The sequence below is a fragment of the Spermophilus citellus genome, assembly GCF_964194105.1.
Source record: "Spermophilus citellus genome assembly, chromosome: 4".
In the NCBI taxonomy this organism is placed as follows: Eukaryota; Metazoa; Chordata; class Mammalia; order Rodentia; family Sciuridae; genus Spermophilus; species Spermophilus citellus.
This window is the reverse complement of record NC_138185.1, coordinates 143,754,202-143,782,057: the sequence shown is the minus strand read 5'-3', so window position 1 is coordinate 143,782,057 and position 27,856 is coordinate 143,754,202. Positions and strand designations below refer to the sequence as shown.

The 27,856-nt window shown below is 39.1% G+C and overlaps 1 pseudogene across 1 annotated transcript; it reads right to left on the bottom strand.

Moving 5' to 3' along the window:
- Positions 1-208: 208 nt before the first annotated feature.
- LOC308648212 (HLA class II histocompatibility antigen, DO beta chain-like) lies at positions 209-27,856 on the bottom strand (annotated as a pseudogene). The gene is made up of 2 exons: positions 27,681-27,856; positions 209-1,060 (listed from the first exon to the last, which is right to left on the bottom strand). The product of its transcript is annotated as an HLA class II histocompatibility antigen, DO beta chain-like (transcript).

Here is a 27,856-nt window from a genome sequence, read left to right as displayed (position 1 = left end):
TCATGGTAAAGATAAAGTCCAATCACTAACAGACCAGAACTGTAATATAATATCTTTTGTGTTGTGTGTTTATCTGTATTTCTGTTTTATTAATTGTTTTTTTTTAAATAGTAAGTGGAAACAGTGACTGAGCATCTATTTTCTGAAGACCATGGAGACTGCAGTTGAAAGACAGATTTAGGAATTGGGGGGGTTAGGGCTGGGCTACAGAAAAGTACAGTTAGGGACTGGAAGGAGTTAGGCCTTCTGGAAATTTCTGGACCATGTATTTGAAATGGGAACTAATGAAGCACACAATCAGAGGAAGGACAGAGGGCAGGGGATGCACGATCTCACAGCACAAAACTCCAAAATCCATTCAGGACTCCAAGGATCATGGAACAAAGTCATTCCCAGAACAGTGGCCTCTCCAATGTCCTTTACCTAAGCCACGGCACTACTTCAGGCTTCAGGAGAGAAGCTTTGATTAGGATCTGAGTACGGCTGCTGTAGAATAGCTCTTGAGACCTCATCACCAGACTGAGTCTCCACGGATCCTTTCCTAGCCCTGAGGTGGATGACGATCCCCACCAGAAGGACGATTAGCCCAAGCAGGAAGGCTCCAACTCCATTTAGTATCTTTTTTCCAAGAATATTCATACTGAGCTCTCCACTCCACAGAAACAGGGCTCAACAGACTGGGGTGCTCAACAAGACAGCTGTAAACATCTCCAGATGAAGGAGTCACTTCCAGCATCACTATGGTCTGAAAGGTCCAGTCTCCTTTCCTAATAAGACCAGTGGACATAATGCCAGCTCTCTCCTGTCCATTCCAGAACCACCTGATCTTTATGTCCCCTGGATAGAAGCCTGTCATGGAGCAGAGCAGCAGGTTGTGCTGATGCAGGAATGGGGTCTTCTCTGGGTACACTGTCACCTCTGGTTCACTTTTCTCCCCACAGTGAACAGAACTGTAATATCTAACCAAGTTATTATTTTAGGTTCTCCCTCACATTCATTTAATTCATAGTTCTCAAGGAGTGATAGGCGCAGTTTTGTGCTCTTGCTACTGAGTTCTACTCTGACATGTCAGAGAAGGAAAATGTCAGCTTGAGATTTCGTTCAGTGAAATTTCTACTGATCAATATTATACTCATTGGCTTTTCATGCAGGATCTAGGAGCAATATCCTCTTTGCTTTAATGGGTATACTTTATACATTGTTACCTACTTAGCTAACAGCTTTCAAATTCTTTAATTCATATTGATATTTTCCAGAAACTCAAGTCATAACAAAAAGACTTGACATCTTTTTTTTTTTTTTTTTTTTTTTTTTTTTTTTTTTTTTTTTTTTTTTTAGTACTGGGGATTTAACCCAGGGGTGCCTAACTACTGAACTACATCCCCAAGCTTTGTATTTTGTATCTTGAAATATAGTCTCACTAAGTTACTTAGGGCTTCACTAAATTGCTGAGGCTAGCCTCAAACTTGTAATCCTTTTCCTCAACCTCCTGAGTAACTGAGATAACAGGTATGTGCTACCATACCCCACTAAAAAGACTTGATATCTTATCCATTGACACACCATGGTACCAGAATGTGTTGTCGATTGATAAAATAGACCTGATTTTGTCACTCATCTCAATGAGGGCCAGATCAGCAAGCCAGCAATTGAGGAGTCTGGGACTTTTGGAGAAGGTCTGATGGAGAAAATGGAATGCTAGTTGGTCTTTGAAGGTAAAGTAAGAATTCCATAATTAAAAGGAAGGTAAAAAATAGTCCTCCAAGTAGGAGAAAATGTGTTCCAAGTAAGAAAGCAGGTATAATGTTAGCATCTGGTGAATTATAAGGGATGATGAATCATATGAGGATTTATGTTGTGGAGATCACCTAGTCTTCCAGAGCTGAAGGATGCCTTGCTAGAAAACACAGAAAAAAAAAAAAAAAAGAGGAAACTATCCTGTACATATACCTGGGAGCGACTCTAGTGGGTTTCTCTCCCAATTAATAAATGTTTTATCAAATAGCTAGAGGAAGGTCTATGGCACAAGTTTGAGGCTAATTATATGCCAGATCCTAGACTACAAAGGGTATCTAATCAATATTATCAACCTTTCCATTCCCCTTATCATTACAATCCATCTTAGAAATACTAGTCTCAAAAAAAGTCTATAAGCATTGAATATTATAAATCTGTTATACAAAGTACACTGTTGTCAAAAATTTAATAGTAAATGTCAGTGTAAATAATAAATATTGTATTTATCACCTTCTCATGCTGTATGCTCAAAATATAATCCCTTGAAGCACATAAAAATTGTTTATACTTAATCTTGACTATAATTCTCTATAACAAATCTATTTTTCTCTAACAATAAAACATGATGCAACCTTTTAGTGGATGGAAGAGAGTTTCGTGATGAAATCATTCTAACAACTCAAAAATTTTCAGAGTTCCTATTCTAGAATAGATATGGGTACTATTTTTTTTGCATTATGAGCTAAATAACAAATTTCAGTGTTAAGAAAACAAATATCTTTTTTGTGTTTTATTTCAAATTTTCCCTTTTGTGAAAACCATCAAATTTATAGAAGGAGAGGAGGGAGAAAAGTAAAGTATGCAGTTACATTTGCACTTGAAGTTATTTCCTGTGTCAGGCCAGTTTGGTAAGGTAAGGTTAGATAGTAACATGGTTACTTAGCATCTCTGCAATCAATGAACTCAAGACTCCTATTTAGGTAGGGAATATTAAGGAGCAATGCTTAGGGAAGTTCTATTGTTTTTGTGTTGTTCAAACTAAAGGTGATTTTTGCAAAACCTTTGACTGGAATTCACATAATAGGAAAGAAGTAGAAATATAGGCCATAGTGTTTATATTCCTCTTGTTGTTTTAATAGTGAAGAAAGATGTTGAACCATGTTTCAGCTTTGCTGAGAATTAAGAGACTTTCAAGGAGGGATGTGCATACCTTAGAATATCTGTTTTTACCTATGCCTTTGAGAAAGAAGAGACCCTTTCTTGCCCAATGCCAATGTTTCCAATTGCATGTATGAAACCATCTGTTTTTCATTTCATGATCTTGTTTTATTTTCCCCCTTTTCTTTCATCTCCAGTTTTTCCTTCTCAATTGTTTTTTTCCTCTCAACCTAAAAATAAGTACTTGTTTTAGAAAAACAAAAGAAAGTAAAGATAAAAATTTTCTTTAGTTCTCAAGCTACTGTTCCTACCCTCTGCTTCTTTTTTAAAAATTACTTTTACATGTATTTTTAGTTGTTGATGGACCTTTATTTTATTCATTTATTTATATGTGGTGTTGAGAATCCAACCCCGTGCTTCACACATATTAGGAAAGTGCTCTACCACTGAGCCACAACCCCAGTACCCTCTCTATTCTTCTTTTACAAAAACCTTGAGAGAGTATTCTATACCTATGTATTACTGCAGCCTGGATCCCATGGTCAGCCATGCACTAAAAATGCTCTTGACAAGATGACAATACCCTGGTTGCCAAGTTCACCAGACAGTTTTCAATCATTATCTCACACCCCTGGCCAACCTAGGGTTGGCTGTCTTTCCTTTTGGCTGTCTCCTAATCTCTTCCTGTGTTGCTCACCTAGCAAATGCTGGGCTTCCCCAAGGTTTTGCCTGTATTCTGCTCCCACTCAGTGTGGTCTGATGTCATTTCCTCCCATGGCTTTACTTATTTATCAGTGGTGCCTTCAATTTTATGTTACTGTGGTTCAGACCTCATTTGGGCTCCAGACTCACTTGTCCAACTGTCCCCATGAACATCTCTCTTTGTGTATCTTATAGGTGCTTTACAACTTGACTCCTTGTAATCCTCCTGGTGTCTGCATCCCAATGGCCTGTTTATCCTTCCTATTTTCTCACCTAGGTGAATATCATCACCATTGACTCAGTTTCCCAAATCAAAATCAGAGAGTCAACCTGGATTCCTCGCCTTCATTATGAGCCGCATCAAGTGACTTATCAGAGACCATACATGCAAATTGTAGATATCTTTTGAATCCAGTCCTACATTAACATCCCTACTTATTCAACTGTTATTAAGATGATTGTGATTTCTGCGTTCCCCTCCTGGCTTCAGGCTTGTCCTCCCATATTACATGTTCTATCCATGTCACTTCTCTGATAGTGGAAGTGACATCCTCTTCCAGAGCATGCCACACAAGGCCCTTCATATCTGCCTCTTGATTGCATTAGCACAAGCTCTGCCATAACCTTTGTCAAACTGCTTTGTGCCATCACATCTCCTACACCACATACATTTGTAAATCACAACTGATAAATAAGGCATGGATAGGAGGACACCAGTCAGGCACACCATATAGAGTGGGAAGAGAAGATTGAGGACAAAAATCGGGGCGAGTCTTATGTCCATAGGAAACAACTGGTGGCTTCCTAAACTGGAATGCTCTCTGTCCTTTTGTACCACTGCACATGCAAGTTCCTTGGGCCTCTCTTTTCTCCTTCTCGGTCCTAGGAAACTTATACTGCAAGAATCAGTTCAACCATCACCTCCTTGGGGTTCTCTCCCAGGCAGTTAAGCACTTCCTCCTAGTACCATTGTGTTGCATTTTACCTAAGTGGTTGTTTATACTTATTGTATTGCTTATGTGGTGTAAAGATAATATTTTATCACATGTAATTACATGATTTTGCATTTATGGATCTGTCTCTGATGAAACTGTCAGCTCTCTGACAACATGAAAAATTTCTTTTTAAAAAATTTTTATTGTTGGTTGTTCAAAACATTACATAGTTCTTGACATATCATATTTCACACTTTGATTCAAGTGGGTTATGAACTCCCATTTTTACCCCGTATACAGATTGCAGAATCACATCAGTTACACATCCGCTGATTTACATATTGCCATACTAGTGTCTGTTGTATTCTGCTGCCTTTCCTATCCTCTACTATTCCCCCCTCCCCTCCCCTCCCCTCCCCTCTTCTCTCTCTACCCCATCTACTATAATTCATTTCTCCCCCTTTTTTTCCCTTTCCCCTCCCCTCACTTCCTCTTGTATGTAATTTTGTATAACCATGAGGGTCTCCTTCCATTTCCATGCAATTTCCCTTCTCTCTCCCTTTCCCTCCCACCTCTCGTCCCTGTTTAATGTTAATCTTCTTCTCATGCTCTTCCTCCCTACTCTGTTCTTAGTTACTCTCCTTATATCAAAGAAGACATTTGGCATTTGTTTTTTTAGGGATTGGCTAGCTTCACTTAGCATAATCTGTTTTAATGCCATCCATTTCCCTGCAAATTCCATGATTTTGTCATTTTTTAATGCAGAGTAATACTCCATTGTGTATAAATGCCACATTTTTTAATCCATTCATCTATTGAAGGGCAACTATGTTGGTTCCACAGTCTTGCTATTGTGAATTGTGCTGCTATGAACATCGATGTAGCAGTCTCCCTATAGTATGCTCTTTTTAGGTCTTTAGGGAATAGACCGAGAAGGGGAATAGCTGGGTCAAATGGTGGTTCCATTCCCAGCTTTCCAAGAAATCTCCATACTGCTTTCCAAATTGGCCACACCAATTTGCAGTCCCACCAGCAATGTACAAGTGTACCCTTTTCCCCACATCCTCGCCAGCACTTGTTATTGTTTGACTTCATAATGGCTACCAATCTTTCTGGAGTGAGATGATATCTTAGGGTGGTTTTGATTTGCATTTCTCTGACTGCTAGAGATGGTGAGCATTTTTTCATGTACTTGTTGATTGATTGTATATCCTCCTCTGAGAAGTGTCTGTTCAGGTCCTTGGCCCATTTGTTGATTGGGTTATTTGTTTTCTTATTGTTTAATTTTTTGAGTTCTTTGTATACTCTGGATATTAGGGCTCTATCTGAAGTGTGAGGAGTAAAGATTTGTTCCCAGGATGTAGGCTTCCTATTTACCTCTCTTATTGTTTCTCTTGCTGAGAAAAAACTTTTTAGTTTAAGTAAGTCCCTTTTCTTTTTAAAAATGTCTTTATCTAGCACAAAGTAGCTGAACAAAGGATGCATGAATGAATGAACACAAAGAGACTCAATAATGAAGACTACAGGACACTGAAACAGATTCTAATAGAAGCTGTGGAACCTACTACTCAAAAAGTCAACTACTCAGGCTAGAGGTGTAGCTCAGTGGTAGAGCACTTGTCTACCACATACAAATACCTGGGTTAGATCCCAAGCATTGGAAAAACAAAATGGCAACAACAAAAAATTACCTATATTCATTAGGTTGTCTACTATCAGAAAAACAGAAAAAAAAGTGTTACTTGGGATATGGAGAAATTGTGCATTGTAAATTGTGAGGTTGTGAAATGGTTCAACTATTATAGAAAACAACATGGCAGTTCCTCAAAAAATTAAACAAAATATACACATTTCTGGGTACATATTTGAGAGAATTGAAAGTTCTCAAAGATATCTCTACATGCCCATGGTTGTAACATAATTATTTACAATAGCTAAAATTTGGAAGCAACCCAAATGTCCATTGACCAAACAATGGATAAACTAATATGGTTTATATATGCAATAGAATGATATTCAGTTTTGAAAAAAGGAAAAAAGATCTTGTCACATTGCTAGAATATGGGTGAACCTTGAGGACATTATGCTAAATGAAATAAGCCAGTCACTAAAGACAACATTGTATGATTCCACTTATATAAAGTATCTAAAGTAGTAAAATTAATAGAAACAGAACATTGAATGGTGGCTGCCATGGTCTGGAAAGTAGAGGGAAATGGGAGGTTATTGTTTAATAGATGTAAAATTTCAGTTTTTCAAGATGAAAAGTTCTGGAGATTTGTTGGATGACAATATAAATATACTTAACACTACTGCACTACTTAAATTAAAAATAGTTAAGATGGTCCATTTTATGTGTTTTTTACTATAATAAAAAGTAAGTAAAAACAGAATAGGCAGGGCATTTGACATGGAAGAGATGCTGTCAGGAGGTGAAGGACTGGATGGGAAGACTACAGTCTGCTTTTGTAAGTCATACTGGGTTAAATGGTTTTTTTGTAGAATCTATTTGAATGCTTGCGTTTATTAAATAAACCAAAGACTATATGTTATATGATATTTAAATATAGTAATGCAACATGACAATATGAATTACACATGCTTCTTGGCTTCCGCTGTAGTTGCATCTAGATAAACCCATCATAAGCTGAAAATACTGTAAGATGAAAATGCACTTAGTGCACCTAACCTCCTGAACATTGTAGCTTAGCAACACAGTGCACTGTGGAGTTTGTTGTTTACCCTCATGACCACGTGGCTGACAGGGATCTGCAGCTCACTGCCACTGCCAAGCATCTTGAGGAAATATCATACTGCTTGTTGTTAACCTGGAAAAGATTAAAATTCAAAATTTGAGTTACAATTTCTACTGAATATATATATATATATCTTTTTATATATTTTTTATGATGGTGAAAAGTTATATATATATATATAACTTTTCACTATCATAAAGCCGAAAGAATTGGAAGTCCAATCATTGTAAGTCAGAGTACTTTCTGTATAATATGATGTGAGTAACAAAAAAAAATTCCATTTTACTTTTCAGGGATGGTGCACCATTTCCATAACTGTTATGCTTTAAGTTCCACACAATAAAATTCAGAATTAATAGGCATAGAAGTCTTCCAGGAGCTTACAATCCAAGGAATATAACTTCCATGCAGACAGTTAACTAGGAAACTTACAGTTGCAAAGGGTATATGATAGCATAGTCATGGATGTGCATAAACATACACACACGGGCCTGGGTAAGCATACATGCATGCACGTGCCGATTCAGGTTTTCTTAATAATTAAACATGTTGAGAAAATTAAATAATTTCATGAAAGACAAATGTTCAGAAACTGTTTCTAAAGAAGAAAGCAGAGCTGGAGTTCAAACCGTCTCTACTAATCTTAATTGACATAAAAATGTTGACATGAAATGTCCAAATAACAATGACTCATCATCCAAAAAATGGATGATTCCTTAGTTCTTTAACAGCAGAAAATATCTCAAACTGTCCCAGTTGGGTTTCAGAAATTTCCTTTTTGGAACCTACACATTTTTATATCTCCCATGTAAAACATAAACACTAGGGGTGAAATGGAATTCAGGATTTTTCAATGATTCCCTACCCTAATATGGCTCATTTTCCATCATTGAACCTCTGGGGTTACTTCAATATAAAAGCCTCTTAACTGCTGAAATGGAGCATTTGATTCAAAGTGGTGAAACCGACAAGAAGAGGATCTGTGCAAATTGCCACATGCCTGGGGAGGAATAGAAAATTCCTGATATGGCACTACTTTCCTCTGTTTCTGCACCCTGGGGATTCAGCACAAACCCCAGACCTGGCTGCTCATCTCTCCCAAATCTGCAGGAAGTGCATCTCTGCTAGTCTGGGTCCTGCCATTTCTGAGTTGCCTTGGAGCTATAGGAAAACATCATTAACTCAATCTGTGTTACCCTGAAATGCTGAAAATAGAAATAGCATCCAAGAGGCTACTTCCTTAGATTCCTGTTATTTCATATAAAGATTTTATTTTTCCTTGAGCTACTATTGTTTTCGGACTATCTTCCTCATTATTGCTGCTCTTTCAAAATTTCATTTTGCATCCAGTTCTGACTATCAGCAAATTGACTGGAGAGAAGGGGAAACATCCTTTCCCCTCCACGAAGAAGGATAAGGAGGTAAGGAGGCCCAACACACTGTGAATTCCCCTCACTGGGCTCACATATGTTTTTGCAGATGGCAGCAAGTAAAAGTGTATTTTTTGAAAATTCATTTTTAGTGGGAGAAATTGCAAAAGCTCAAAATCTTTGAGAACCTTTTGTAAGAATCTGGAGGAAGAGGCCTGGAAGCAATTCTTAGACCTAGGGAGAGTGGAGGGTTCTAGACTAATTGTGTGTGTGTTCGTATGTGGTACAAATGGCTATACTAAACCTTGACTTTATTTGTTTGCCTGTTTGCTTGTTTTTGTTTGTTTGTTTGTTTGTTGTTTGTTTTTTGTGAGCTTCTACAGAACCAACAACACTTGATTTATTTTCCCCTTCAGCACAGCATCCTGGGAACCAGTTGCTTGGTTTTCCATTCCCATCTGAAAGAAATTTCTTGTAGCTAACCACATTACCCCAACTTACCTATAGCAGATGATAATTTAGTTTAATACATAAACCAGGACACAATTAAGAGTCAGAGTGGGTGCTAAAAAGAATTTCGTAGACATTAGTTGACCTAGAGCAAGTGAAAACAGGAACAACATATGGCCAACTGTTAATCCAGGTAGTGGTCATTTGGATCCAGCTTCAGCCCAATTCAGTTACCCAAGCACTCATGGCAGGTACTCTTTCTCCCCAATACCCTGGAAATTGGGATGGACCTGTAGGAACACCAGGACATTCTATTTCTGCTTTATATTGTAGCCTCAAAAAGGAGCTTCTCGTTTTGTTCACCCAAATGCCTGGCTTATTAACAATTGCCTATTACAGTCACTTCTCGGTGTAGTCTCCATTTAACCACCTTACTGCGTTTTTGCTGTTGCCCACCTCACAGAATATCCCTTTGGCCTATCTGAACTCCCTTTTGGGCATCATGTTGGTGTAGTTAGGGTTACAAGTCTAAAGCACTATAAGATCTAGGTGGGAAGGTCAAGGCAATATAAGCAAGAATGAAAGAACATTAAGCTGTGGTTCTGGGTGGGATGCACTGTGAGTTCAGGTATAAGACATGCACTGGCCTGGATTAGAGTGATCAGGGAGGCTCCCTGGAGGGGGAGACACATGTGCCAGCTCTTTAAGGAAGGCTGGAGAGGGGTTTCTCAGGCTTGAAAGAGAGTAAGAAAATAATCCTGAAGCAGGAATGAAAATTTTGGACGGGAGACAATGAGCAGCCCTCTGACAGGAAATACAGTATCAGAAGAGAAGTATGATTGAAAAAGCAGAGGTCAAACTATGGAGACCCTGGAATGAGAAATGTGACTGAGGAGACTTCTTATAGGCAATCAGCCATTGTTTGCCTTTGAACACAAAAGTGACTAGTTAATGTGGTCCTTTGGGGGGGGGGAGTGCTTATAGTTGGCAATGAGAAAGTTTGAAGTGGAGCCTCTGGTGGGGAGATTGAAGGATCTGTTGTAATAAGAAAAACAATTTCATTGCAGTTTAATCAATACCCTGCCTTCAACTTCACCCATATGCATGGGTATCAGATGCCACTTTGTGATATACTTCTTAAAATATCTCATTACAAATGATCACATATCTTCTCTTTATCCATCTGTTATGGTTTGGATTTGAGGTGTCCCCCAAAAGCTCACATGTGAGACAATGCAAGAAAATTCCAAGGAGAAATGATTAGGTTGTAAGAGTCTTAACCCAATCAGTGATTTAATCCTCTGATGGGAGTTAACTGAGTGGTAACTGAAGTGGTAGGGTATAGCTGGAGGAGGTGGGAATTGGGGCTTGGCTTTGGGTATATATTTGTATCTGGCAAGTGGAGTCTCTCTCTCTGTTTCTGGATCACCATGATGTAAGCTGCTTCCCTCCACCACCCTCTCCCACCATGAAGTTCTGCCTCTCCTCAAGCCCTGAGGAATGGAGCCAGCCTTCTATGGACTAAGACCCTGAAACTGTGAGCCCTCAAAAAAACTTTTCTTCCTCTACAGTTGTTCTGGTTAGGTCATTAAGTTACAGCAGCATATCACTGACTAAAACGCCATCATTACATCACCATATTGTTCTATCTCTGCACTGATATAACTCACTAGACCCCCAACAACCTGAAAATTTCATGAATTGTCTACCTTTTCCTCATCAGTAGGGAATCAGCAGATGCCTATACCTTTCTTGAATCACCTTCCAATTATTCTTCTCACAAATTTTTAAGGGTGATTTTATGCTATATAAACTGTCTCTGCCTTTTAAGTTAAACAAACAAACAACTGGTCATATTTAATAAAGGGGAATTGAACAGCATTGATGCTAAAGTGTTGCTGAAGTCAGGGAAAGGGGTGGGAAAGGGCATGTGGGATAGCCTTTACCTTTACAGTCTTGGAATACTATAGAAAGCTTAGGATACTGGTGGAGAATGGTAGCATAGTTGGCATGATGTCATATACAGTGTGCTTGCTGCAGGTCTGCAGGCCCAGTTTCAGCTTCAAACCCAGGTCTGGCTTGCTGTTTGATGCTGGGATAGTCAGTTAACTTCTCTGAGCAAATGGTGGTGTGATGTCACTTACTTATTTTTCCTAGTCTTATTTTGTTTGTTTGTTTGTTTTACAATTTCAGGAAACAGCCATTTAGCAGGAGAACTCCATTTCTCTTAAATTTCTGTTTAGTTAAGAACTTGGCCAGCCTATTTATGTATATCCTCTTGCATGTTTAAAGTCCTGAACCAATAGGTCAAGAGATATACTTTTAAAATAAGTCTTTATGTGGGCATTATGGCACATGCCTGTAGTCTCAGCTACTTGGGAGACTGAGGCAGGAGGATGGCTTCGGCACAGGAGTTCAAGGTCAGCCAGCAGCCAGGCAACATAGTGAGATCCCTGTATCTTAAGGAGGAGGAGGAGGAGGAGGAGGAGGAAGAAGAGGAAGAAGAAGAAGAAGGAGGAGGAGGAGGAGGAGGAGGAGGAGGAGGAGGAGAAGAAGAAGGAGAAGAAGAGAAGAAGGAGGAGGAGGAGGAGGAGGAGGAGGAGGAGAAGTCATCTTTATGTAGAATGTCTTATAAAGAAGAGATATTTATGGTAAATTGCTTAACACAAGTATGTATTTATATCACACTATGATAAAGTAAAACTTGGCTTCTGTATTACTCATCAAATATTGAACCAACAGCATGATACAGCTGCCAAAAACATAACACACAACTTCACTGGATATTTTAACTTGAATGGATATTTCTAAATTATAGGAAATAATAATCTCACTCTGTTCTGCTCTGATCAGATAATGTCTGGAGTCATCTTACTTAGTTCTGGACTCCATGTTTTATGGGGGATATATTGACACACTAGCACTCAGAGAGACAGGAGCGTACCAGGAACAGTGCAGGGTCTGGAAACCTCTTTTGCTCTTGGAGGTAACGGCCCAAGACTAGAAGACACACCATTTCAACCTTTTGATATAAAGCATAAATAAATATAGCTTTATTCTGTGCTGTGTTATAAAATATATGTGGGAAAATGGATATGATTCTAAGAGAGGTAGATTTTAACCTCAAAATAATAAAGATATTTCTGATATCTAAAGCTATCTGAAAAAGGAAAAAATTAGTAAGTTGCAGACATCTGAAGGTTTGATTAGATTCATGTTATTCCTAAAATAATTCAAATAGAGTCATAGAATGTTCTCTAGAGGATATTACAGTACATTTTGTGTTGCTATAATGTAAAGTAGCAGAGGCTGGGTAATTTATAAGAAAAGAAATTGATTTGGCTCACAGGTCTGGAAGCTGGGAAGTGCAAGGGTGTGGTACTGGCATCTGCTTAGCATCTAGTAAGGATCTTATGCTGTGTCATTCCATGGTGGAAGGAGGAAGGGAAAGTGAGCATACACCCAAGCAAGCAAGAGGGGATTGAATTCGCTTGTGATAGCCAAATTGCCTTCGTGTTAATTGCATTAATCCATTCATCACTTCTTATTAGGTTCCACCTCCTAACACTGTTGGATTGAATATTAAGTTATAATTTATGAACACTGAGCCACACATTCAAATCATAGCACATGGTTACAAAAACATCTCCGATCTTCTTTTCATTTTCATTTTCATTCGTTGGTGGTGCTGGTGATTTAACCCAGAGACTTGCACATGCTAAGCATGTGTTCTACCACTGAGCTAGGCCTCCAGCCTCTGTGTGACTTTTTGAGCTCTGATTTTGCCACTTTTGTCATGAAGCAGGGGACTTTTTTCTTCTGTTCTTGATCTGGGGTGACCCTGTAACTTGCTTTGGTTAATAGAACACAGCGCAGGCAATGCTGTATGACTTTGAAATTCAGTTTAAGGAGACTGTAACTTCCATTTCTTCCTCATCAAGCCTACAGAAGGGTAAGTGAAGAATCCCCAGCAGACAGCTGGCACCATTTGCCAGACATTCGATTGAAGCAATCTTGGACAGTCTAGATTCAGCTAACAACCCAACTGTGCAGTACTATGAGTAACCCCGGGCAAGACCAGCAGAGGCACTGTCCACCCCACACAGCTGAGAAATAATAATTCACTTTTGTTTTAAGCCACTAAGTTTTAGGGTGCCTGTCTTATAACTTTTGTAAATGTCCTTCAGTCTTATTTTGTTGATTTCATCTCCATAGCGCCATTTATTAAGTCTCTCTGGTTCACAGCATTTCTTGTAAGTTGGCATTTAGATTTAGAGGCTTAATCAGATTCCAGTTGATATTTTTGGCAGTAATACTTCATAGGTGGTATCCCATCAGGAAGCACACAATATTGCATTGCCTCTCTTTTTTATAATTAGCAGCCACTGGTAATCTTTGCCCTAATCCATTATGATATTAGTAACTGCAAAATAAGGATGTTCTATTATTAGTTCTTTATATGTTAGCTGGAATACTCCCATAAAGAGAAACTTTTCCTCAGTTCATAAGGCTTAATAAGAGATTGAATTCTTCCCTCTATTTACCATCTTTCAAGCCAATTATTTCATTCCCTAGTATCTGCCAAAGGTGGCTAAGGATGATCTATTTTTGTTGTTGGTTCATTATGAACTAATAGATTTAGCACATATTTGATGTATTTTAGTCCTTTGGTCTTATTGATGCAAAAATTATCCCACCTGTGGCTAGAGGGAGACTCCTGAGTTCTTTAGATAAAACTTCAATAGTTACCGTAGTCACTTCAGGCTACTATAACAAAATACAGTCATGTAGCACACATGACATTTTGGTCAATGATGGCTAGCATATATAATTATGGTCCCACGAGATTTGTAGTTGAAAATTTCCTATTTCCTAGTGATATCATAACCATTGAAAATCATTACTCTTGCATTTGTGGTGAAGCTAGTATAAACAAATGTATAAACTGTCAGTAATATAAAAGCATAACACAATGACGTACAGTATATAATATTTAGTAATTATAATAAATGATCATGTTACTGTTTGCGTATTTACTGTGCTATGTTTTGTGGTTATTTTAGAGTGTGCTATTTCTTATAGAAACAAAATTTACTATAAAAAAGTATGCTGTGTCACTCCAGCAGAAGCCTCATATATCTTAGATTTATCACATCTCTCGGTTGTATCATTCTCTGTTCTTGATTTAATCTCAATTAATGGTTGTTGCTCATCATGTCCTCCAGGCAAACAAAACACACTGCTAAGGTTGTCAATGAAAGGACATACTGAGTGGTGGCCTGAGAAAAAAATTAAGGTGATTAATGACTATGAAGGTGGCAAGTCAGTGATGTTTCTGCTCACAGGTCAGACCTGCCCCGCTCCACCTTAGCAAGGGTCTTGAAGAACAAGAACTAAGCGATGGCAGCTGAAGGATCGACTTCACTGAGGCCAGAACACTAACAAAAATTCAAGGGGCTCTACCTCAGATATGGAAAAGCTTCCAATACCCTAGCTGAAGACTAGACACAAAAGCATATCCTTCTCAGAACCATGATGATCCCGGCCAAAGCTGAAAGGTTATTTATGATGCCGAAAGAAAAGGCTGAAGCTGAACTGTGGCTGTGGCTCAGTGGTAGCGCACTTGTCTGGCATGTGTAAGGCACTGGGTTCGATTCTCAGCACTACATATAAGTAAATAAGTAAATAAATAAATATATGTTTACATGTAAATAAGAAAGAAAGGTCTATCAACAACTTAAAAAAATATTAAAAAAAAAAAGAGGAAAGAAAAGGCTGAGCCCAACTGTGATGGTAGATTCACTGCTGGCTCTGGGTGCTTTCAAGGACTCAGGAACTGCTATCCATTAGATAATGTGAAAGTGAGTGGTGAGTCTGCAAGTGCTGATGTGAAGGCAGCTGAAAGACCGTTGGAAATACTAGAAAAGCAGATTGTGGAGGAAGATTACTTGCCAGAGCATATCTTTATTATGGATAAAAACTCCCTATTCTGGAAATGGATGCTTGAAAGGGCTTTCGTCCCTATGAACAAGTCAATGCCAGGCTTCAAGACTTTCAAGGAAAAACCAGGAGTCTTGTTTGGGACCAGGGTTGAAACTCTTGGTGATCTGGAACAGTGAACCCTAGGGCCTTCAAGCATACCAATAAGCACACATTGCTAGTGTGCTATAGGAGCAATTAGAGGCCCTGTGTAATCCAGCTTCTCCTCCAAGACTCCCTCCTAAACTGCTGTACCAGTTTAAATGGAGGCTATATCATCTAGGTTTGTGATGTTCACACAAAGATGACATTGCCTAAGGATGCATTTCTCAGAATATATCCCTGTCCATGAGTTATGAATGACTGTACCACAGACCGAGTGGCTTACGCAACAAAAATTTGTGTCTAACAGTTCTAAGAAGTCCAAGATCATTGTGCCTCCTGATTCCATTCTTAGAGAGAGAGTCTTTCATGATTTTTTACTGTAGACTCATAGGGGAGAGAGTTCTGATCTTTTTGTCTTCTTATAAAGGCACTAATCCCATTCCCGAAGGCTCCACCTCCATGATCTAAGGCCCCAAAGGCCCCACCTCCAATTATTACTTTGAGATTAGAGTTTCATCTATGAATTTTGAGAAAGCACAAACATGCAGTCTGTGTTAGTCAGCTTTTCCTCACTATAACCAAACATCTTTGAAAATTAACTTTAGAGGAAGGAAAGATTTATTATGTCTCACAGTTTAAGAATTTTCAGTCCCTGGTCAGCTGGCTATCGGCCTGTGGTGAGACAGAGCAACATGGTGAACAGGCATGGTGGAGTAGACCTGTTTACCTGATGGTGGCCAGGAAGCAGAGTGTGTGGGGGTGGTGGGGGTGGGGAAGGTTCAGGGACAAAATAGCCCTTCAAAGCCATGCTCCCAGTGACCCACCTCTTGTAACTAGACCCTACCTCCTAAAGTTTCTGCAACTTCCCAGTAGCACCACCACCTGGGGACCAAGCCTCCATCACATGAGCTTTTGAGGGATAGTCCAGATCCACACTATAACATAGTGTGTAAAGACAGTCTTAAAGCTTCCTTGCTTTCTGATATGACAAGATGTTCCAGGCTCATCTTGTTTATTTCTGAGTCCAGGCCTGGAATTTCTACAAAGGCCATTGTTTCTTTTTACCGGGAAATAATACTTAGTAACCAAAAGTGGGACTCATTTCTAGGACTTCTCAGTGAAAAGATATAGGAAATACTTATTTTAAAAATATAATGGAGGCTGATGATGCAGCTCAGTGTTAAAGTATGAGCCTAGCATATGCAAAGCCCTAGATTTAATTCCAAAACCAAAAACCAAAAATGGTATAAATTTTTACTGACTCCAGAAAAAGGGATATTTAATAATTCTAACCATAGATTTAAAAGAATACACACAAATTTATAAGAGATTTAAAGGGGCATTTAAGTGGGGGTAATCTGGAACAATAGGAACCACATATATGCTTAAGTAATTGCACTTTTAGTACAATTTATGGATGTAGTTGTAAAAGTAGTAAATGTTCCCAATTCAAAATTTTTATTAGTATACATTTTCAAATGACTGAACATGTATTTAGGGCCAAGTAGATGTGAGATAATAAGTCAGTTGGGGGCATTAAGAATAATAAGAATGCTCACTTAGCTGGAGGAGCTCACAGCCCAGTGCAGGGGTCCAAACTCCAGCATAAGGAGAGACCAGGCAAGAAATAGAAATGAGTTAAGTGGGTCAGGGGAGTCAATGCAAACTAGAAAACATATGGCTCATCCAAAGGGGACAGTTGCCACTCAGCTCCATCCAACTGTTGTCATTGTGGAAGTCAGGCCCACTGTTATTTATTCTACTTTTGAAAGAATAGAAACCCTAAATCTATGTTTAATGAAATTCTTCAATTTTTAAATGTACACACACACACACACACACACACACACACACAATGTGATGTGAGAACCATTTAGACTTGCAGACTGAAGATTCAATTTGAACCAAGAAAATTCTGTACCTTTTTTTCCTGCAGGATAATGCCTACAACTAATTATAGTGCATTTTTATATGACCTCTAAGAAGAGGTACTTAAGAATATGCCAATTGCTTAGTTTTTCCCTTTAGAAAATTTATGATAAATCTAGCTGAACATGGTGGCACACACCTGTAATCCCAGTGGCTGTGGAAGCTGAAGCAGGAGGATTGTGAGTTCAAAGCCAACCTTAGCAACTTAGTGAGGCCCTAAACAATTAGGGAAACCTTGTCTTAAAATAAAATATAAAAAGTGCTGGGAATGTTGCTCAGTGGTTAAGTGCCCCTGGGTTTAATCCCCAGTATCAAATAAATAAATAACAAAACAATTATAATAAATCTAAATTACTGAGATAGTATTTTAATTTCAAGAACTCTGTATTAGTCATAGTTACTTCAAAACATAGTGGCTTAAAACAATCTTAATAGATTATGTGAGCCAGGAATTCAAGAGCACCTTAGCTGAATGATTCCGGATTGGGGTTTCTAAAGAAGTTGCAGTCAAGGGTTCAAGATGTCATCTAGGTTTCGGTCATCTGAACTTGGCTGGGCCTGGAGCATCCGCTCTCTGATGGTTCACTCATGCATTAATGGCTGTTGGTGGAAGGCCTCAGCTCCTCCCTCATAGGGCTCTTCATAGGGCTGTGTAGGTCTTCTCGCAGCATGGCAGCTGGTTTCCCCCATAGTGAGAGATCCTAGAGAAAGCAAGGTAGATCCATAATGTTCTTCATGACCTAGTCCAGGAAGTTTTCACTCTATCACTTCTGTTGCTCACATTGCTACAAGAAAACACCATGGACTGGTGGCTGAAGCAACAAATTTATTCCTTATGGTTTGGAAGACTGAGAAGTGCTAGCAGATTGGTTTCTTGGTGAGGGCCCTCTCCCTAGCTGTATCCTCACATGGTGGAGAGAAGCAGCTCTGGTGTCTCTCTTCTGATAAGGCACCAGTCCCATGATGCGGGCTCCACCCTCATGGCGTCTTCTAAATCTAACTACCTCCCAAAGGACCCCACTTTCTAATACCATCATACTGGGGGTTAGGACTTTAATGTATGAATTTGGGGGGACACAAATGTTTAGCCTATATCAATCCTAGTGGTTACAGGCCAACCCTATTAAATGTGGCAGTGGATGAGATTCTGCAAAGTAAGGATCACTGAGGGCCATCTTAGAGACTGGCCACACTACAAGCCCTAATTAAATTGCTTTAGAGTTGGGGATTTCTTATTGTCCTCGCAGACTTCTAATTGCCAGGATAACAAAACCATCAACATTTTAAAAGAATATAGAACATAAAAGGCCCTTCATAGTAGGTTTGTAGAAGCCCCAACTCTTTTGCACCCATGATAAAACAGGTGGAAGCTATTCTGTGGCACTCCCTGGGAGATGGAAGACAAGAAGGGTTTTCCTCTTAAAATTATACAGCAAAATTAGTCTGTGAAGCTTCTCTTTTTGTGAAAGTGTTGCTTGAAGCTATTATCCCCTCAACTGAGTATTTCTTGCATAATTCTACAATGAATATCCCCAAAATTTGAGTCTCCAATATCAACCCTCTCCCTCAGTCTTGTTCTCCCCATCTTCTCACCTGTCTTCCCTATTCTTTGGGTGTTCCTTTCTTGACAGGTTTGTTTTAGTCAATGTCATAGTTAATTTTTTCTTTGGGTCTCAATTTTACATAACTGTCACACGCTGGTAGTTCAGAGAGGAATTATGTAGGTATATGGGGTGGGGCGCTGAATGGGAACTAGAAATAGACATGATTGGAAAAGAGAGTTTCTCTTTAAGTATCCCACACCCACATAGTTCAAAATAAGTAAACTGCCTCATGCCAAATATTCAGATCAATCACTTCAAACTCACCACATTAGAGGCCCAATTGTTTTGCAAATTGCAAGTTCATGGATTGATCTGAGAAGAGGGTACCACATGCCTCCAGTGATTATGACAATGCCATTGAAACTGAGCTGGGTGTTGGGATACAACTGAATGGGAACTGGGAGACAGAAATCAGCTCACAACATGATAGTCAAGGTTTTTGGATGTCAGATGATGACTGAAGTCAGGAAATATGTCTGTTCTCATTATAGCTCAGAATGAGGGAGCCCCAAGCAAGCATTGCAGGCTGATGGTGCCCTGATGCCAAGGCAGTGAATCAACACTCATCATCCATTGGGCTGGCAGCAGGGGATCTCCTGGTGACATTGCATTCTTTCTATAAGAGAGGTATCAACGTGGTTTACCCTGACACAGAAAAGTAATCAGAAATTTGAAAAGGGATCAGAAATTTGAAAAGAAATAATGAAAAATGCCTATTTATCTTTCGTTGTGAGTAGCATTTATGTGCTACTCAGATAACCAATCTAGGGATTAAAAAGTTGTCAGAATTGTTAAAAATTCACATAGGTTCCAAATTCATCTTTTTATGTTCAAGAAGGACTGTTCCAAACCATGAATGATGAAGAGTAGATTCTTTGGTCTAAATGGCCAATGTGCCATTGCTGAAACAGTTTTTCATTCAGTTGTGAGTGTGATGGTGGTGGTGGTAAATGAGCCTATGTGTGCAAGCACATGTTCCCTCTTGTTCACATAGGTAAGTAAGAGGCATTTAAGGTTGGTGTCACAGTCTAAAAAAATGTTCAAAATAAACTCTTGCTTGAAAGGGCAGATATGAAAGATACAATGGTGAGGTATGCATAGAGGGGAGGATCTTGAATTCAGCTGTTTTAAGGAGAGAATCACATGTACCTTTAGCAGAAAAGAAGATTCTGAGTCAGCTAACTGAAGTCAGAGTCTAAAGTGTCTGCTAGACAAGGGGGAAATAAGCAGACCAAATAAATGGACAAAAATTTGAATGCTGAGAGTCTAAACAAACTGGCAAGTTAGCATCTGCAATCAGGAAAACCAAGGAGATGGGCAGGGAACAGATTTGCCCAGGAACAACTTTCCATATTTCAGCCTCCAAGGGTAAGTTCCACACTGCTAGTTGAATGGTGGTTGTTGATCAAAGACAAGGCTAGCTACTTTTCCCCTCAAGTCTGTGTATTTTGCTTGGGAATGGGCACAAAGGTCATTGGTGCCCTGGTGTGTGTCCCCTCCTGCAGTCCCATCTCCCAGCATGCTGTGCGTTAGCCGATCTGGCTTCTGTTTCTGCAGTGCCTTGTGGAAGTGCATTTTATTCTGCTTGCAAGACCTCATCTTCTTGCCTTCCTGGGACACTCATCCTTCAAAACTCAGCCCAGGAGATACTTTCTGAGCAAAACCCGCCCCACTACACAGACACATTTAAACACACCACATACTACACATACACTAACCAACACAGACACATTCCACACACAAAGCAATCTCATACAGCATCACACTGCTCACCCCCCACACATAGTCACACTCACACACACACCATCACCACTACCAACATACATTAACACACCAAGACAGATACATACTCAGGCACACAACACACTGAAATGCCAATCACACACACGTACACACCCCACTCACATGTGTGCATATACACATATATTACAAATTTAAGGACACTTTCCTCAGTGCTAGCAATGAAAGTTGACATACCTCTGCTCTAATACATATACAATTCTAAACGACAATGTTTTAATTATATTAAGAAGTTACACTCAATTAGAATATCTCAAGTGGGGTAAATTCTACAGGGGTTTGTAGTCACTACTTAATGCCACTCCATTTCTGGACCCCCCCCCACTGTAGAACTTGGTAATGTTGTCATTCTGGAACTGCAAGCCAATGTCAGCTTAAAATTTGTTAAAAGTGGGCAGAAGGAAGCTGCAAATTATGGAGGACTTCTGATTAAATCAGAAGGAATTTCTATTCCCTTGGTTCAAGTAAAGAGGAAGATATCCATCACACGTACAATTATATCAATGGAAAATGTCATGATCCCTTTTCGATACTAAAGAAGAGGCCAAGGACCTCTGACTGACTTCTCTGTAGCTCTTCACCCAACAAAGCTCCGTTATTTCCAACATGATATCAATTATCTCCGTAGCGACTATCTCAAATAGGATCAGACTTACCTTTTCTCTAATGAAGATTACTTCTTTAAAAACAAAGAAAGAATACCTTTTATAATTACAAACCTAACCCTAATAGAACATGATTTTTGAAAGCAAACATAAGTAAAGTATAATTTTTATCATCGGGATCCTCTAAGCTGAGTGCTAAGTGTACCATAAGGGAATAAATAACTAGCCTGCAGATAAAGTCACCATTAAAATAGTCACAAAATGGCCCAAAAGCAGTCTCTGAGGAGAGGCAGACAATGAAAGAAAAGCTAGAGTTCTCAATAATTTGTCCTCGAATTATCTAGAAAGCTGAATCTCATAAGCAATGTGGAATTTCAGTGTTTCTGCTGGAAGGAAAATGGGGATGCTGCCTCCTCGTATTCCATGCAGCATTGCCCTGAGTGCAGGCTCTTTCCAAGGGCTGACACTGCGCACCTCAAAGAACAGAACGAGGTCTTACAGTTGCAGGGCTGGAGAAGGGCTGGTGTTCCATCTTCCAATTCATTACCACACATTATCTATGGCTTTTGGGTAATTGAGCAAATAATGCCCTTGACAACCATTCCCCTCTTTAACTCCAAAGCAAGGTAATTAATTAAGGCCAGAAGGGGATTGTTAACATCCGTTAATGAACCACAGTTGAGGGGATTATTTAGCAGAGTGCTCTTAGAGCCCATAAAAGTACATGAACAAGAGTAGCTTGGGCCCTAATGTTCCCTGTCCACCCATCACTGTTCGTCACTGAAAGGCACATTAACTATGAAACAACTGGGGATTTTCCATGACGTGGTTCTATCTGATTATTCTTGTCTAACTTTGAGTGTCTATTTGTTTTCAGACCACATGATAATCTTTAGAGAAACTTTTACAACTTTGTTTAGGACACATACCAAATGGGTAGCACACACGAAAAAAACCGATGATCCAGACAGTGAGCAGATACCAGAATTTATTCACCCTGTTTGTTCAGTATGAGTGTCATACACACACATCAAAGGAGGATGTGGGGTCAGCCCTAAAAATGTTGTTATCTTGATGGGCCCACATGATGTTTGCAGAAAACACATGGTGACACCATGACCTGATAATGTATAATTACTTTCTAAACTGTGTGGTACAGGGCTGGGGGTGTAGCTCAATGGTAGAGCACTTACCTGGTATGTGTGAGGCTCTGGGTTTGATCCTCAGCACTGAAAAAAAATTAAATTAAAAATTAAAGAAACAGTGTGGTACAGCCCATAGATGCTAAAGAAGTTTAGGGACTCGAGAGATAGCTATGTGGGCCAGGTGAGCAGAGGAGGAGAAATCAAAGCTGGGCCCTTGAAGGAATTAGAACACGTCAAGAGAAGTGGCCCCCCAAAGGCAGAACAAGTCCTGCTTCCCTAGAAAGGAATTTCTTGTCAGTATCTATAGACTTATCCTTCCTTCTTCTTATTCCTCTGATGTGTAAAGGGACAGAGATTCCTGAGTCTCACTATGTGCCCCAACACACACACACAGACACACACACACACACACACACACACACACCCAGGACCAAGTGGCTTCCTCAGGTTTTTGGTGACAGAATGTAGAATTAGATTCAAATAAATAAGATTACATAAATTTAAGTCTGATGTTCAATGCGTTTCTTAATAGAGTCAAAAAAGGTTAGTTAGGTGGTAGAGGGATAGATTATAAAAGGCCTGAATATCAGAGAGACAAGTTTAGGTGACAAGTTTAGGCAAGATGATGCAATGGACCAGAAGCCTCGTAGGGAACTAGATAAGAAAGTACATGGTGGAGGGAGGGCAGGGAGTACCTAATTTAGTAATGCCTAAGATTTAGGGTGGTAATAAGATTTATTCACATTTAAAGATGAAGGAACAGACTTAGAGAACCTAAGACAAGTAGGAGTAGGACCAGAAGTTCTCAAATCTCAAAAAAAAATTTCCTTAGGATTATGTTTTATTGCCTCCCTATTAACCTATCCTGCCACATTTAGACCTTTATGCTCAAATACAATGTATCTGTAGGTTGACGTGTAAGTGTTTCATCCTAAGTTTAAATCATGGTAAAGGATGTCATTTCTAGCATAGTATTAATAGTGATGTTTTAAACTAAATATATTTAAAAATAGGATAGTCACATTATTCTCTTAAATGTACCCAAAGATAAGCACCATACCAAACTGATATCTAACATCATCCTTTAAAAAAATACACAAAGTATATTTCCAACTCACTTCTACCATGAAATATTGTTCGAATGCAATGCACTTTATGCTTGTACATTTTATTATTTATACAACCATTTTCTCCAAAGAAAGAAATAAGCTAAAATTTTTAGAAACATTTCTGGTGAACCCAAAGATCTAAGTCTTTGGTTCCCAAACTATTTACCTACACATGCTGAGGCTCCCCAGTGGATTCTGCAGGATATTCAAATCACCCTGTAAGGAGAACTCCCATTTGGAAGTAGTTCACAGGTTCAATGTGAGATTGCATTACATTCTTTTCATGAGTTATTTTTGCCAAGCTGATTTTGGGAGTTTGCTATGATTAAAAACAAGTCCTGCACAAAATTCAGCATGGAACAGGAAATGATTGGTGGTACCTGATCTCATTCCCAGTTTTGAAAGTTATAGTCTATCATGTATACACATCTCATTAGCAAGTAACTGTGGTTATCTAAGAATGAAATTAAAATATTCCTTTTCTTTTACTTTGTTTCATTTTCCTCAAATGGCCACAATAATGTTAGGATAAATATTTATCTAGGTGTTTGGATCCAAGCACTTAATAAATGAAACTAATAGCTATTTCTTTTGGTCTGAGGGCACTGTGGCGTGCTGTAAAACAGAACAGTTTTAGAAACTTTGCTATAAGTGTTAAAAAAATCAATATTCTGGATTGAGATATTTCAGTGTCTATTAGTACTGTTAAATAAACATTACACAAAGCCATTGTTTTGGACTAGGTTCCTGCACTAGGCCCTCACATGCAGCCACATCAATGTTTATAGCAGCACAATTCACAATAACTAAACTATGGAAACAACCTAGGTGCCCTTCAACAGATGAGTGGATAAAAAACAATTTTGTGTATATTCACAATGGAAAATTACTCAGCCATAAAGAAGAATGAAATTACGGCCTTTGCCAGTAAGTGGATGGAACTGGAGACTATCATGCTAAGTTAAGTAGGCTGGCTTCAAAAGTCAAAGGTAGAATGTTTTCTCTGATATGAGGAAGTTCATCCAAAGTAAGGGAGCGGGGAGAAGAAAAAGAATAGTAGAAAGACCAGTGAAACAGTCAAAAGGCAAATGAAGGGAAGGCAAAAAGGAAGGGATAGGGAAAGACAGTGGGAGGAATCTGACCTAACGTTCCTATATACATATGTGAATGTATCACAGTGAAACTCACTATCATGTACACCCACAAGACAGAAATTAACAACAACAACAACAAACTATAAGTAAAAGCAGAAAGATCAGTAGAGTAGAGGCAGGGAGGAGAGGAGGGGAAGAGGAAGTACCGGGAAATGGATTAGAACAAATTATATATCATGCTTTTATAATTACGTCAAAATGAATCCTATTGTGTGGGTAACTAAAAAGGACCAATAAAAATGAAATTAAGGAATAAAAAATTAAATTAAAATTCCACATCATTAAACTAAATGACATGATCTACCCTGGAAGTGGTGACATGAACATTTATTGTGACAGAAAAAGAAAGAAGGTTGTAAATCAATACATTTACTTACCAGTCTCATTGGTGGAAGCATCAGGTAGGTGAACTCTCTTCTCTCAAGTTCAGATGTTACCTCACGTATCTAATGCATTCTGCGTGGTGAAGGATAGAGGGCTGCTAGGCTTTGTGACCCACTCTGAGAAGATTATATAGTTCTTACAAGTTAGGTAAGATATAAAAATGAAGGTAAATGACTATTACAGGGCCTAAAACAGCCCGAGGCAATTTGGCTCTGGACCTTCAACATTCTCTTTCTCCACAACTTCAGTGCTCCAGTCAGCCAAGGCCAAGCAGTCTGCAGGATTTTAGTACAGATGAGGCTTCTTCAGAGAACTTCAGTTCGCAAGATGAACTTAAAATTACATTTCTATTTTCATCTTAATAGAGGTAAGCACTGAATAATCTCGTTCACATTAATATCTGGAGAGTTCTGAAAGAGTAGTGTCCTCCATTCTTAAAAGGGTGCCTAACGGAGCTGTTAGGTCCTTAAAAATAATTTTTATTGGAGCTGATGGATCATTGAAAGTAATTTTTGATGCTGTAGTGCTGTAGAATAGCAGGAAGGGAAGGATGGGGAAAGATGTAGTTACAGAAGAAGACTCTACATTATATAAGGTATGGGTAGCAAAAAGCTCTGATGTACTATGGCACAGCAAGATGACTACAAATAACAATAGTGTACTGTATATTTCAAAAAGCAGAGCAAAGGAGTTTAAATATTTCTACCATAAGGAAATGATTTAATGTTTGAGGAAAGAGATATGTTTACCCTCATTTAAGCATTACACAATGTACACCTGTATCAAAGCATCTTGGTGTACCTCAGGAATATGTACAATTTTTATGTTTTAATATATCAGTTAAACATTAATTTAAATTTACAAACATTACTTAATTAAGCAACAGCAAATTCATTTTCAATAGTCGATCAGCTCCATTAGGTCCCCTTTTTAATTTTGTTGAAAGCAGAGATTTGGAAACCATTTGATTTTCAAAAGAATATGTTAGCAGTTTATTAGAGTTACTTTCTCAACTCTAACATTTCCAATTGTCCCTTTGCTTGATGCTGTAGAGGATGACAACCTGGGGCAATATACTTTATCAGTGCCTGGGCAGGGTCACAAGGATGGTGTTCTTCCCCTTGTCCAGGAGAAGAAAGGCTATTGTGGAAGGGAATTGTAAGAGAACTCGCAGGTGCTCCTCATTCTAAAGGAAAAGGAAAATTTCTTAGGAAAGTGGACATGGACATCCATCTTCTTTTTTATTTAAAAAATTTTTTGTAGTTGTAGATGGACAGAATGCCTTTATTTTATTTGTTTATTTTTATGTGGTGCCAAGGATTGAGCCCAGTGCCTCACACATGCAAGGCAAGTGCTCTGCCACTGAGCCCCAGCCCCAGCCCTCCATCTTCTTAATACTAAGTGCACCCAAATCTTGGGAAAGCCACTGTATGAGCCTAGCGATTGGTGTACCCCCATGAGGACCACTGTCTGACCCAGGATTTGAGCTGTGGAGTTGAGGGGCAAAGCTTTTTGGGATATTTCACATTTCCTTTTTTTTTTCTTTCCTGGGTCACAGCTGAATATACCTCTGAAGTCAGACTGAGGACTTAGAGAGTTTTTCCCACTAAATAGATTTCTATATTTGTACAAGTTACTTAATTGTGTGCTTCCGTTTACCAATGTGTAAAATGTGATAAAAATAGCATTTGCCTCATAGGGCAGAAGTTAGAGATAACTGAATCAGGCATATAACGCTCTCAGAATAGTACCTGGAATATGACAAATGTTCAATGAATGTCACTCTGACAGAGGTTCAAATGTGCCCTTTGGGGAGAGCCCCACCCTCCATCCTGGAAGGCCTGTCTGAACAAGGGTGGAGTCCAAGAGAGGAGACCCATTGTGTGTGGCCAAGTCTCAAGAAGGAGGGTTTTCTTTTCTTTTTTCAGTTTCTGTATCTGAGATCTATGAGAGTGGCCCATGATAGGATCAGAGGGAAACAACCAGCCACTTGAGTTTCCTCTATTGTAGGCAAAAGAGCCTTCAAGAGTTTCCAAGAATTTGGAGCCAGGTCACTAATCTATAACAAACAGTGGGTGTTTTTCTGGGTGGAATGTACTTCCAAATACATTGGGAAGTCTACATTGGGTTCCTCAATTAGGTGCTCAAGCCACAGGTTACTGTTTCTTCCTTTTATTAAGCTCCTTTATATTCCTCTCTCACTCTACGTTTCTGCATTGATTCAACATAGCAGTCTGTTCAGGTTTCATTTCTTTTTTCTTAGATGAATGTGCTTTTGGCTTCTGCCTACTTAATATTTATCATTTATGTAGAGTGTGCCTTTGTCATATCTATTAAAGGTGGACTTTGGAGAGGACCCGAGAGATAACCTTGGCACCAGAGTTGAATGAAGCTGGGGAATCTGTTAAAGTATGTCACAACAAGGTGCAAAGAGGGTCCCACAGAGAGGGATTTCTGAAGGTATAAACATCTCCAAATTAGGAGCAAAGAATGTATTGACAGGCTCTTTCATTCTCATTTGCTATCTGCTCTGCTGCTTTCCTTGGTAAATAGATGGTGAAGGGTGGAAAAAATCAGAAACTGGGAAGGGATTAGGAATTTTTACAATCAGATAAGGGCTTTTGTGACTTACATAAACTTTAGTCAAAGCACCCTCTTGAGCAGGGAGGGAGACAGACTTATTTTGCTCCTATAACAGCAGGAAGTAGTAGAACTTCAGCTTTGAAAGCTTTGCCTGCTTTTCCCTTACTCTTATTACTCCATGGTGGTCGGCAGTGGGAGACTGTCCCCACACCAGTCACAGTTTGGAGGGTTAATGGGGATGAAGTGACAACTGCAGTGAATAACAAAGTAGTGCAGGATTTGGAAACCATGCTGCTGGTCCTCTGTATCATAATTAAAGGATAATACTGGGAGAGTAACTGACTGCTGCAT